Here is a 14,503-nt window from a genome sequence, read left to right on the forward strand (position 1 = left end):
ACTCCTCCTAAGTCCGGTAAGCCTGTGATGAATGTTGGTGTTAATGTTAATGATCTTCCCCTTTTCAGTAACCACCTGTATACTGGAACTGTCTCTGCCAACGGTTCAAATCCGGAGGGACGTTTCAAATTGAAGATCTTGAGGGACACAGCGGCTCTTCAATCGATCATCTTGAAGTCGGCTGTGCCCAACATCATCTACACCGGAGAAACTGTCTTCATCACTGACCTCACTGCTACCACTCCATACCCTCTCGCCAGAGTCCACCTGGATTGTCCCTACGTGAAAGGAGAAGTCCGAGTCGCCGTCAGGGAAAAGCCTTTTCCCATGCCTGGAGTGCAACTTCTCCTAGGCAACGACTTGGCAGAAGACCTGCAACCGACCAACCTGATCGTCATGGACAAACCCCAGGTGTGTAACTCTGTGCCAATAAACCCTATTCTAGAGTATGTTCCAGCAGAGGTTCAAGAGAGTGATGAAGTTTCTCCTCCGGTTCTCGTGACCACCCGTGCACAAGCCGCACGTCCACAGCCAGCTGACTCTACTGCTACCGCTGTCCCTCAAGACCCTCAGAAACTCCCCCCGCATCTGACCAAGTTGGAGTTCCGTAAGTTGCAGAGGGAAGATCTTACTTTAACACCATTGTTTTTCCAGGCTGAGACTCAACCCGACAGTATTCCTGGGTTCTTCCTAGAGAACGACTTGCTCTACCACAGATATAGACCCAGTAAACTGAAGGAGGAGGACGATTGGGCCAACATCGAACAACTTGTGATTCCCACCAGCCTGCGGCCCACTATTCTACACCTGGCCCACGGAGCGCTCTCCCACTACGGCTTCAACAAGACTTACCATGGAAATCGTCAAGACTACTACTGGCCAGGTATGGTAAATAACGTCAAACAGTACGTAAAACAGTGTCATACATGTCAGATGGCAGGCAAACCGAACATCTCCATTCCCAGAGCGCCACTGATTCCCATACAGGTGCCTGCGGAACCTTTCCACAGACTCATAATAGACTGTGTTGGTCCTTTACCTCGGACCAGTTCAGGCAACGCCTACATCCTAACCATCCTGTGTCCTACCACCAGATTTCCCATAGCAGTTCCAGTGAAGAACATCACGGCTGCTACGGTTATAAAACATCTATTGAAGATCTTCACTCAATACGGATTTCCCAGGGAGATTCAGAGCGACTGTGGTACCAACTTCACCAGTGATCTCTTCAAAAGGACACTGGAGGAGTTCAACATCAAACAGGTATTGTCCAGCCCCTATCATCCTGCTTCACAGGGTTCTCTTGAACGTAGTCATCAGACAATCAAAGCACTCTTGAAAAAGTTTTGTAGTGAAAACCTCTAAGGATTGGGATAAGCAGATTGACCTTATAATGTGTATTTACAGAAGTCTCCCCAATGAGTCCCTAGGAGTATCTCCTTATGAGATGCTCTACGGCCGTAAGTGCCGTACTCCCCTTAAGGCTTTCAAAGACTCTCTCAGAGATGCCACCTTCAGTGAGCATCAGAATGTGCCCCAGTTTCTTCAGAACCTTCAACACATTCTAGAGTGAGTCCACCGTTTTGCCCATGATAATCTATTGAAAGCCCAGGAGAAGACGAAAACTCATTACAACCAGACCAGCAAAGTACGAAAATTTAAGCCGGGAGACTTCGTGCTTGCATATTTCCCTATCCCAGGTTCACCTTTACAAAACAGGTTTTCAGGACCCTACCGCGTCAAAGAGTGCAGAAATAACAACAACTACGTCATAGACTCCAGATAGGCGGCGGAAGACCCAGCTGTGCCACGTCAACCTCCTGAAGCAATATAATGGTACTCCTCCCACTGTCCTAACTAACTGTTCTAAGTTCACAGAACCCTACATCCACAGTGAGACCTTCCCAGCTTCTCCTCCCGAAAGCACTGACAAGGAGTCAGCGCTTTCTAATTCCGAAATCCTTAATGATCTTCCCAAATGCTTTCAGGATAATAATCGTGCTCCTTTGCCCTATTCTAATTCCACTCTCACCTCGTCAGATAAGCCCTTCATCCTCCATGTCGACGCCAATGGTACCGACATTGGTGGTGTCGTGATGCAGCAACGAGGCGAGGAGAACACACCTGTCAGCGACTACTGCTACAAGGAACTACGGAACAATTGGCAAGGAGCTACTCCTCCTCATCCTGAAGCTCCAGCACTTCACTCCACACCTGAAAAGTGCTCGTCCACATCAACACGGACCACACCCACTCCACACCTGCAAAGTGCTCGGTCCACCATCAACACGGACCACACCACCCTACACCTCCTGCAGCACGCCCACTTCTCATCTCAACGTCTTCTACTATGGGCTTGCTAACTGCAGAAAATCCACCTGGAGACACGCTATACCAAGATTCCGACAACATCTTAGCCCATGATCTCTCCAGAGTTTATGAAGTAGAAGCGACTCCATCTATTACTCCACCACATAACAACGTACTTCTTCCAGAACCGCAGGCTTCGGGGGAGAGTTGTGACGATAATCTCCTTCAAGAGATTGAGCCTGCTCTTCCCTCCAAAAATACGTCGCAACAAATATATATAACTACTATGGAAGAAATGTCCAACAACGACAACAACACCAGCAAGGTTTGCCAGAGCGCAAAACGTATGCAGCCAAGAACAACCTGCTCAGACTCAAACCCGCCAAACTACCTGTCTTGCTGCCGGCTCCTCTGATTGGTCGCCGGTCGGGCTGCAACTGCACTCCACCCCCCCATACTACTTGATGTCTGGGGCCGCCACGACCTCAGTCCTCAGAACATTCCGTGCTTTCACAGAGTTAACACTTCTCCCTGCTAGACGTAAGCTTTGGCGTACGTGTACTAAGAGAGGTGATAGCTTAAAGCCAATATTCCAGCACCTTTCATTTACTTTTATATTGCACTGCTTGTTATTTTGTCTTAACGTAACTTTTCATTGTGTCATTTAATTATTCTTATTATTTTGATTGATTGATTTTATTATACGAATTTGTTTGACCATTTTATTCATGTTTTATTTCTTTAACGTAATTAAAATTTCATTGTTAAAATTTATTTGTGTTTTGTGTGTCTTCTCCTTACCTTACCACAGACGAAGTTCCAGATTTTCTATTTTTTTTTAATACTATGTGACGAGGCCATACCCCTAGCTTTGAACAGCCGAACACCAACGCGTTACCGTCACAATATATATATATATATATATATATATATATATATATATATATATATATATATATATATATATATATATATATATATATATATATATATATATATATATATATATATATATATATATATATATATATATATATATATATATATATACATGGGGTGTGAGTTTTCAGTATATATATATATATATATATATATATATATATATATATATATATATATATATATATATATATATATATATATATATATATATATATATATATATATATATTATATATATAGTGCTTGTGTCAGGCCTCATGTAAACTGTCTATAGTGATTGTGTCAGGCCTACTGACTGTGAACTGTCAATAATAATTAAATAATTATGTCAGACCTGTGAACTGTCTATAGTGATTCTGTCAGGCCTCGTCTTAACGGTCTATAATGATTGTTCCAGTCTTCCTGTAAACTGTCTGTAATAGCGGATGAGGAGTCACACTAATGTGTCTGAAAAATGTTAACCAAAGCACACACTAGAAAGTGTAGACACGACGAAGTTTCGTTCCGTCCTGGACCATTATCAAGTCGATTTTGATGAGAGGAACAAGGCAATGGCGCAATGAATAGGCAGGAGAGTGGTGAGAAGATGGAAATCATAGAGGAAGAAATAGCAAGGCAACAGGAACGGAAGGTAAGGTGTAATAAAGGTGGGTAATAATAGGAATAAGAAATCGTAGGAGAAAACAAGGGAAGGAAACATAAGGAAGATCAAAGGAAGAGTTAGGCTTATGTTAGGTCACGTTTTCTAGAAATTTTAGAGCTTTTGAGTATAACAGCAACAAAGCCAGGACTCAGGTTCATGTTGGGTACGTTGTGTATCAGAGCCGATTCAACGAGACGGCGTCTGTGTAGAGTAGAGGCAGGAAAAATTATTTTGGATGAAGACCAATCAATAGGATGGTTAGCATCCCTAGCATGACAGAAGAGAGCATTGTTTGTGTCTGCAGATTTAACACTTCTTTTGTGTTCCTTAAGTCTGTCATTAAGTGTGAAGCAGAAGGAGCAGTGTGAAATAAACTGCTTCGAAGAGTGTTAGTTTGTCGAAAGGCGAGCTTTATGTCAAGAGGACGAAAGATATTAGTAAATGTCTATAATAATTGTGTAAGGCCTTCTGTAAACTGTCTATAGTAATTATGTCAGGCCTTCTGTCAACTGTCTATAATAATTGTGTCAGGCCTTCTATAAACTGTGTATAGCGATTTGTCAATCGTCCTATAAGTTTTGTATAGTGACTGTGTCATGTGTCATGTAAATTGAGTATGGTTTTTGTGTATGGTTCCTGAAAACTGTGTATAGTAATTGCGTCAGTGTTTCGGTAAACTAAATGTGGAGTTTGTCAGGAGCTCCTGTAAACTCCGTATAATGATTGTGTCAAGGCTAATGTAATCTGTGTATAGGGACTGTATCAGGGTTCCATTAACTGTGCATAGATATTGTGTCAAAGTTCCTGAAAACTGTGTATAGTGCTTGTCACAGTTCATTTAAAGCGTGTTTACTGTTTACTTCAGGACTCCTGTAAACTATGTATAGTAATTAAGCCTGGCATCCTGTATCCTGTGTATAATGATTTTGTCATGGGCCTTGTAAACTATTCTCAGTGGTTCTGTCGGGGCTCCTGGAAACTATGTGTGTGATGCTTGTGTCACGTCTCCTGTAAACTGTGTATAGTAATTTTGTGTGAGCTTCTGAAACTGTGTAGTTATTATATGAAGACTCCTGTAAAATCAGTATGGTGTTTATGTCTGGAGTCCTGTAAGCTCAGTATGGTGCTTGTATCAGGACTCCTGTAAACTGTATATAGTGATTGTGTTAGGTATCCTGTAAGCTGTTTATAGTGATTGTATCAGGGTTACTGTAAACTGAATATGGCTTTTAGTAACAGGGCTCCTGCAAATAATCTTGGGTGCGTGAATCAAGGCTCCTGTAAACTGTAGATGGTGTTTGTTGCAGGGTTCGTGTAATCAATGGTACTTGTATCTGGGCTCCTGTAACCTCGATATTACTTGTGGCAGGGCTCCAGTAATTTCTGGATATTATTTGTGTAAAGGCTCCTATAATTTCTGGATATTATTTGTGTAAAGGCTCCTATAATTTCTGGATATTATTTGTGTAAAGGCTCCTATAATTTCTGGATATTATTTGTGTAAAGGCTCCTATAATTTCTGGATATTATTTGTGTCAAGGCTCCTGTAATTTCTCGATATTACTTGTGTCAGGGGCTCCTGTAAATTGCATATAATAATTGTCATGGCTTATCTAATCTAGTCCGCAGAATTACCCAAAGCTACCTAAAGCCTCCTAGCATTACGTAAGTAATGAAGAAATATGGTATACTTCTTCAATGTGCATTATTATTTCTTCATTATTTCTCCTTACTTAATGATGGTGCTGAATATAGTATACACAACAAATATTTGAACTCTGAAATAATTTCATTTCATAACTAAGGCGAAAATATGTGGCAGGTGACGCCATAGGTAGTCAACTGTCCAAGGCACACTGTTATGGCGCGACTTATGCAAGATATATTTTTGCCTGGAGAGTAATTGCTGATATATAGGCCTCCTGTACACAGTGATCCTATCGTCACACTTCTCTTCCCATATAGTCGCAAATTTAATTCGTAATATTAACTTGTAAAATGCATATTAACAATAGTATTTAGCATAAATTACCACAAAACATTTAGGATTTACTAAGAAAATGTATCTGGAAGTTAAATTAACTTCATAGGACAATGGTATGTGTTCGCTCTTTAAACTATTATGTACTGCAATGTACTGTCTATAATGATTGTGTCTATAATGATCTGATCTCTCTGATATATTGCTTAATTAATATAGATTCACATATAACGCTTATATCTTGGTGTTAGCAGAAGGACAGGGATAAAATCGTTTTGTAAATCCATCACAGGGATTATATCTTATGAGAGAGAAAAGAGATTCATATTTTTAAAGAAGGTTTCTTTGCCGACGCTCTCCCTGTCGATGGGAACTATGACCTTCGAAGATCAATATTACTTCTATTTAGTACTGAAATAAATGCAAGTAATCTATGTCATCAGAAAGGCAGAAATATAAGCTACATCTTAAATCCTTTGTCATAAATATAACTGATGTGAAAGTGAAAATTTATGCCGTTTTATAGTTACTTGATGGCTGGCTCTGGGAGTGAAAAGCTCTACACACCAACAATCAATTGAGTAATTAACTTTAAAGATCCATATGTCTGAAGAAAAACAGAGATGTAGAAGTTAATGAGAAATTAGCATTTCAAGAAATATATATTAAGTGAAAGGCAGGATATGGTTTAATAAACAGTACAACACAATCTTACCTTAGTTTACCTGAGAGAGCCACTTACACTAATAGCCTCGACGAGGACAGGAAGTTGGCGGCTTGTCGAAGGTCCCTCCCCATTTGCCTTGATGATCCTTTCCAGCTGTACTTAAAAAGTTAACAGAGCTTTGGCATTTACGGCTTCGGTGGGTAGGCGGTTCCAAGAATTACTAACCTTGTAGGTAAAAATCTCTGTCCTACTTTGTTGCTTGTTGAACTTGAAACCGTTGTTTCTTGCTTATATTACATCTTACCTTTTGAAAAAAATTTCCGGATCAACTTCCTCCAAATTGTTCGTTATTTTAAGTTTCAATAAGATCCGCCCTGTCAATCTGATCAATAAGATCCGAAATAATCCACAGGAGCTTGGTTTGCAGTGTTGTTACCTGTGCTCCTCAACCATTCCTGAAAATGTGAGTTGACTTAGCTCTAGAATCATTTTTGTTGTCCAGTGTTGCATTTTCTCCAGAGCAGCTATAACCTTCTGAAGATGAGGTCTCCATGCTTGAATACAGTAATCCAATTGGGGGCGCATCAGAGATTTATGCAATTGAATCACAATCCTTTTTTTTCTTGAAGTCTTGATTATTCTAAGTGCTTGGTTAGTTTTTTTTACGGCTGCCTCTACCCGCTGTTTAACTTTCATTGAGTGGTGGATTTTTACTCTGAGATTTTTTTTTCATCTATCTGATGTAAAGTAATGGCGTTAATTTGGTAGTAGAAATAATCTTATAAAATTTTGTCACCTTAATACACAAAACAGAAGGAAAGAAATGCGTACTAACCTAGTTTTACTCACGTAGTTGTGCTTGCGGGCTCTTTGGTCACGCCTCTCAACTGTAAACTGTTGTACAGATTCTTGAGATTACTGGGTTCTATCAAATCTACTTTTGAAGCTGTGTATGGAGTCTGCCTCCACCACATCATTGCTTAATGCATTCCATTTGTTAACTACTCTGACACAGAAAAACTTATTTCTATTATCTCTGTGGCTCATTTGGGTACTAAGTTTTCACCTGTGTCCCCTTGTTCGTGTTCCACCCATGCTAAAGAGTTTGTTTTTGTCCACCATATCCAGTGGCCCGAGACTGTTCAACATGCTTCCACTACACATAAGGGGCATAACTGGCAGACCCATCACAGTGTTCAAGAGAGATCTCAATAAGTACCTCCAAAGGATACCTGATCAACCAGGTTGTGATTCATGCGTCAGGCTGCGAGCAGCCGCGTACAACAGCCTGATTGACCAGTCCAGCAACAAGTAGGCCATGTAGACGACCGGGCCCTCGGGATGCTAAGCCCCGAAAACACCTCAAGGTAAAGTAACCCTGTCAATTCCCCTGAGATTTTTGTAGGTGGATATCATGTCTCCCCTTACTGTTCTGTTTTCAAGGGACGTGAGGTTTAGCTCCCTTAGCCTTTCCTCGTAGCTCATACTTCTCAATTCTGGGACTAGTCTGGTGGACTACCTTTGAATCTTCTCTAACATTGTCTTGTGTTTAACTAGGTATGGACTCCAGGCTGGAGCTGCATATTCCAGGATTGGTCTGACATAAGTGGTATACAAGATCCTGAACGATTCCAGAGACAAGCTTTTAAAGGCAGTTCTTATGGTGGCCAATCTAGCATATGCCGCGGATGATATCCTTTTGTTGTGAGCTTCTAGGAACAGGTTCGTTGAAATCATCCCCCAGATCTTTCTCTCTATTTGACGCTTGCAGGATACCACCTTTCTGATGGTACCTTCTGTTCTGCCTTCTGTTCCCTTCACCTAGTTTCATTACTTCACACTTTCCTGAGTTGAACTTTAGTAGCCATTTTCTAGACAATTCCTCGAGTTTGTCCAGGTCATCCTGTAGTCACAGTCTATCTTCATCTGTCTTGATTCTTCTTATAATTTTTGCATCATAAGCAAACATTGCTAGGAATGAGTCTATACCCTTTGGAAGATCGTTAACATATATTAGAAACAGGATGGGGGCCAAGTACAGAGTCCTGTGGGACGCCGCTGGTGACATCTCGCCACTCTGATAGCTCCCTCCTCACAGCTATTCGCTGTTTCCTGTTGCTTAGATACTCCCTTATTAACTGAAGCACCTTACCTTTTATTCCTTCTTGTTGCTCCAACGGTTGTAACAGCATTTTATAGGGTTCTGTGTCAAAGGCTTTTTGACAGTCCAAGAAAATGACCACCCTTCTCTTTCTTGTCTAATTTTTGTTACTTGGTCATATAATTATATTAAGCCTGTGAGGCACGATTTACCATTACTGAACCCAAGCTGGTGGTGTGTTACAAAGCTATTTATCACGAGATTCTCTATGAGCCTTTTTCTCGCTATCTTCTCCATCACCGTGCATGATATACAAGTTAAGGAGAATGGCCTGTAATTAAGTGGCTCGTGCCTGTCCCCCTTTTTGTATATTGGGACTACAATAGCTGCCCTCCAGCTTTCCGGTATGTCTCCTGTTTCCAGTAACCTGTTATACACCATAGAGAGTGGCAATCTTAGTGCTTCTGCACCTTCTTTTAGTATCCACGGTGAGATTCTGTCAGGCCCAGCAGCCTTTGTCACATTCAGTTCCAACAGATACCTTTTGACCTCATCACTGGTGAGGTAAAATTCCTCCAAGGTTGCTTGGTTTGCCGGCTCATCATTTAGTGCAGGGGGGCTTCTCCTTGTTCTATTGTGAAGACCTCTTGGAATCTCTTGTTGAGTTCTTCACACACTTTGTCATTCTCTGTGTATCTGTTCTCCCCTTTCCTCAGTATCATCACTTGTTCCTTCGCTGCTGTTTTCCTCCTGATGTAGCTGTGGAGCAGCTTTGGTTGGGTCTTAGCTTTATTCGCAATGTCATTTTCATACTCTCTCTCTGCTTCTCTCCTCACTCCAGAGGTACTCATTCCAGGCCTTCTAGTATCTCTCCCTGCCTTCTGGTGTTCTGTTATTCCTGTAGTTTCTCCATGTTCTTGTACACAATTGCTTTGCCACCTTACATTCCTGACTGAATCATGGATTCTTCTATTTCTTTTCATTTTCTTCTTTAGGGCCGGGATAAACCTGTCTGCAGCTTCCTGGCACTCCTGGGTGACGTAGTCCATCATAATCTGTTCAGTCTTTTTTTATGAGTTCTGTTTCCCATGGCATTCCCATTAGGAAGTCCCTCATCTCGTCATATTTTCCTCTTCGGTAATTTAGCCTTTTCCCTTCCAATCCCTTCCTTGGATAGGTTATCCCTACCTCTACCAGATACTCAAATGTCAATACACTGTGGTCACTCATTCCCATGGGGGCTTCAAATTTTATTTCCCTTGTTCCTGACTCATTCAAGGTAAATATGGTCGAGTCTAGCTGGTTCGCCATTGCCTCTCATTCTTGAGGATCCCTTAACATGTTGGCTCAGTATGTTCCTTGTTGCCACTTCCTAGAGTTTAGCTCTCCATGTATCTGTACCTCCATGTGGGTCCCCATTCTCCCAGTCTATCTTTCCATGGGTTGAAATCGCCTATGAAACAGAAATATTATTTCTATTTCACCCTCTTTCCCACGAGTGTAGTTTCTGTCTCACCCACGCTCCCAGGAGTATAGTTTCTGTCACACACACGCTCCTAGAAGTACACTTTCCGTCTCATCCACTGTCCCATGATTTCTGTCTCACCCACATTCCCAAGAACGTTGGTGAGTTTCTGTCTTATTGTCTCACCCGTGCTCCCAGGATTATAGTTTCTTTCCCACCAACGCTACAGGAATATAGTTTGTCACACCCACGCTCCTAAGAGTGTAGATTCTGGTTCACCAATGCTTCTCATTTTCGCTCACAGGATTATAGTTTCAATCTCACCCTCACTTGTAGTATGTTCCTGCCTTACCATGCTCCCAGGAGCATAGTTTCTGTCTCCTCCATGATCCCATGATTATATCTTCGGTTTCACTTATGCTCTCAGCAGTATATTTTTTTCTCAACAACGCTACTACGAGTATAGTTGCTGTCTCACTCACGCTCCCAGGAGTATAGTTTTTTGTCACCCGTGCTCCTAGGCATATTGTTTCTGTGTCACTAACGCTCCCAGATGAATAGTTTCAGTCTTAACCACGCTCACAGAAGTATGGTTTTGGCCTCACTCGCTACTTCCAGAAGCATTCCCCTTGGTGTAGTGGTAAAACGCTCGCTCTCCGCTTTGCAAGCGCTTTAGCCATGGTTCATATCCTGACTGGGGAGGATTTACATGGTGCCAATCCTTAGCTGTAGCCTCTGTTCACCCAGAAGTGAATGGGTGCCTGGTTGTTAAACGATTCGGCTGGTCACATTCCGGGTTAAATTAGGATTAAGGAACTCCCGAAACGCTATGCGTGATAGTGACTGTACACTAGTGCAAGAACTCTTGTATATATCTAAATACGAATACAAATAGTAAAACAAATATTATTTATTTCTGTTTCACCAGCGCTCCCACGAATATTGTTTCTGCTTGACCCACGCTCTCAGGGGAATAGTTTCTGTCCCCACATATGCTCCCAGGATAATAGTTTCTGTCTCACCCACGCTCCCAGAGCCCAATTTCTGGCTCACCCACGCTCCTTGAAATATATTTTCGATCTCAACCGCGCTTATAGAAGCATATTTTGTCTCACCCGTGCTTACAAAACCATAGTTTGTCTCACCAAGGCTCCCTTGAGTATAGTTTCTGTCTCACACACGCTCCCAGGACCATAGCCTCATCCACGCTCTGAGGAGTATAGTTTGTCTCACTGCGCTCCCAGGAATATAGTTCCTGGTTCACCCACGATTCCAGGAATATAGTTTATATCTCACACGCGCTCCCAGGTGTATAGTTTCCGTCTCACTCGCCTTCACAGGATTAGGGTCTAGGTCAAACACGCCCCCAGGAGTATAGTTACCGTTCCATCCACGCTCCCAAAAGTATAGTTTCTGGGTCACGCTTACTCCCAGGAGTACAGTTTCTTTCTCACCCACGCTCCCAGAAGTATTGTTTCATTTTCACTGACGCTCTCAAGAGTGTAGTTTCAGTTTCACTCACGTTCACATTAGGATAGTTCCTGTAACACCCGCGCTTCTTGGAGTACAGTTTCCATCTCACCCAACCTCCTAGGAGAATAGTTTCTCTCTCATCCACGCTCCTATGAATATAGGTTCTTTCTCACACGCGCTCCCAGAAGTATAGTCTCTACCTCACTCACGCTCTCACTAGTATAGTTTCTGTATTACCCACTCTCCCAGGAGTATAGTTTCTGTATTACCCACTCTCCCAGGAGTATAGTTACTGGTTCCCCCCACAATCCTATGTGTATACATACAGAAATCACATTAGCGTTGTTACGGACCATTCGTAACCGGGTTCCTTTACACTCTACGATTCTGCTCAAGTTCAAAAGACTCCTAACCTTGATGGATAAATAGTGTAATGTTTAAGGTAAATAAAAATAATAACACTTAAAATTAGCCGTTATTATTACCCATCACCATAATAATTTATATAAGTTGCTATGTGATGTCATCCGGAGCGGCATCACTAGCCCTCACGCCAGCTAGCTTCCCAGATGACGGACACTATATGCCTCTAACGAGGTTTTCACCGTACCACTAGCCCTTATGCTAGCTGCAGTCATGGAGACGCCTTCAAGGGCTCCCCCTCCGTAGCGCACTTGACGGTATGCTCAATTAGTGAAGTCAACAACGCTCAACTAGCCCCAATAGCTAGTACCTCCAGGAGTGAAGTCCACAGCGCTCAACTAGCCCCACTGACTAGCACCTTCCAAGAGTGAAGTCCACAGAGCTTAACTAGCCCACTTGGCTAGCACCTTCAGGTCGACCCAAGTACTCTTACACTCTCCTGGGTTCACTGACTTCCATTGCTTGTCCCTAGTTGGTCATCACCTTCAAGCCCTGCCGACAAGAAAATGGGGAACTACGATTAATGGGAGGTCTGAAAATGGACTCTGTTGAAAATTGAGTCTAAAATAATCTCTGTCTTATTTAGGTCCTCAAATGGTCTCTGTCATATTTTGGTCATAAATGGACTCTGAAGAAAATCAGTCTTCAAATGGTCTCTGAATAATTTTTGGTGTTTAAACGGATCTCTGTTCAATTTCGGTCTTTTACAGGTGAAAAAGCTGTAAATGGATACAAAACTAAAAATCATGGCTAAGATGTCTGTTTTCTTTAACAAAACTTCTATGAACATATTCTCTGAAAATGGTCGTTTTTCTAAATTTTGGTCATAAACTCATAAATAAACTCCTATGATAATATGAACTCTAAAATATTTTCATAAAACTGAACTCTGAAAATTTTTAAATTTTCCCTATATGAACTCTTAACAATCTTATGAAATTATTTTCCTCATAAGAACACTTAATAAACTTTCATGATCGCTTTATCCGAAAATGGTCTTTGAAAAATGCGCGATTTTGAAAACAAACTAAAATTATCCTGGAACCTCCGACGCCCAACACACGATTTTTAAAATTACCTGGAAATCCGTGTCTAGATCCGCTTTTTTCCAAAAACAAAAATCACTGCTGGGGTGTCATCCCTATGTCCGGGATGATCCCAGACGCGTCTTAGTCGATTGCACTACGACATGGTCAAAGAATTGCAACCGGGAGTGCTACTGCCCTCACACAGATCCCGCAGATTTTTAAAATTACCTGGAAATCCGTGTCTAGATCCGCTTTTTTTCCAAAAACAAAAATCACTGCTGGGGTGTCATCCCTATGTCCGGGATGATCCCAGACGCGTCTTAGTCGATTGCACCACGACATGGTCAAAGAATTGCAACCGGGAGTGCTACTGCCCTCACACAGATCCCGCAGACACTAACTCCGAGACACTAACCGGGGTTTTGCACAATTCCCCCAAGCACCCGGGCTGTGTCAACATGCTGTTTTACCTCTTTGCCCTTACTTCAATACATACAGAAATCACAATAGCGTGATACATGAATGTATCACGATGATACAATATCAATGTATCAATAGCGTGATGTATTACGCTATTGTGATTTTTGTGTCTATTGAAGTATGAGCGAAGGGGTACAGCAACTTGTTGACAGAGCCCAGGTGCATGGGGGAACTGTGTAACACCCTGGTTTGTGTTTCGAAGAGGCTGCGGGATCTGTGCGAGGGCAGTAGCAATCCCGGTTTCAATTCTTTTACCATGTCGTGGCGCAATCGATTATATAAGGCGCATCTGGGATCATCCCGAACGTAAGTTAAACCCTCAAAACAGCCCTTGTGGATTTGTTCAGTGTGTACTGTTTTTGTCTCACTCGAGTTCACAGGATTATAGTTTCTAGGTTACATACTCTCCCTGGAGAATAGTTTCTGCTCCCACCCACGCTCCCGGTGGTATAGTTTCTGTCCCATTCACGATCACAGAAGTATAGTTTCAGCTGCCCTATGATCGCAAGAGTATAGTTTCTTGCTATCTTACAATCCAAGGTATATAGTTTCTGTCTCATTCGTGTTCCCAGGATTATAGTTTCTAGGTCACACACGTTCCCCCAGGGGCATAGTTTCCGTCCCACTCTCCCAAGCTCCCAGGGGCATAGTTTCCGTCTCACCCTCCCAAGCTCCCAGGGGTATAGTTTCCGTCCCACTCTCCCAAGCTCCCAGGGGTATAGTTTCCGTCACACCCTCCCAAGCTCCCAGGGGTATAGTTTCCGTCCCACTCTCCCAAGCTCCCAGGAGTATAGTTTCCGTCCCACCCTACCAAGCTCCCAGGGGTATAGTTTCTCTCTTATCCACACTCCCAGGAGTAGAGTTTCTGGTTTACTCTAGCTCCCCATGTGTACAGTTTGTGTCTCTCCCACGCTCACAGAAGTGTAGTTTCTTTTTCATCAACGCTCATTGTAGTATAGTTTCTGTCTCTCCCCGCTCCCAGGTATATAG

The 14,503-nt window shown here is 42.3% G+C and overlaps 1 protein-coding gene across 3 annotated transcripts in view; it reads right to left on the bottom strand.

Moving 5' to 3' along the window:
* The window catches only part of LOC138356026 (uncharacterized), a 213,852-nt gene that overhangs the window by 163,152 nt on the left and 36,197 nt on the right, over positions 1-14,503 (bottom strand). For 2 of the 3 annotated variants that reach the window (XR_011224077.1, XR_011224076.1), the window contains one exon: positions 12,045-12,497. The exons of the other annotated variant lie outside the window; for it this stretch is intronic. The gene's annotated coding sequence lies outside the window, so the exon portion shown is untranslated. Of the gene's footprint in view, positions 1-12,044; positions 12,498-14,503 lie in introns of those variants that run through there. 3 annotated transcript variants of the gene reach the window in all.

This window comes from Procambarus clarkii, chromosome 70 (assembly GCF_040958095.1).
Source record: "Procambarus clarkii isolate CNS0578487 chromosome 70, FALCON_Pclarkii_2.0, whole genome shotgun sequence".
Lineage (NCBI taxonomy): Eukaryota > Metazoa > Arthropoda > Malacostraca > Decapoda > Cambaridae > Procambarus > Procambarus clarkii.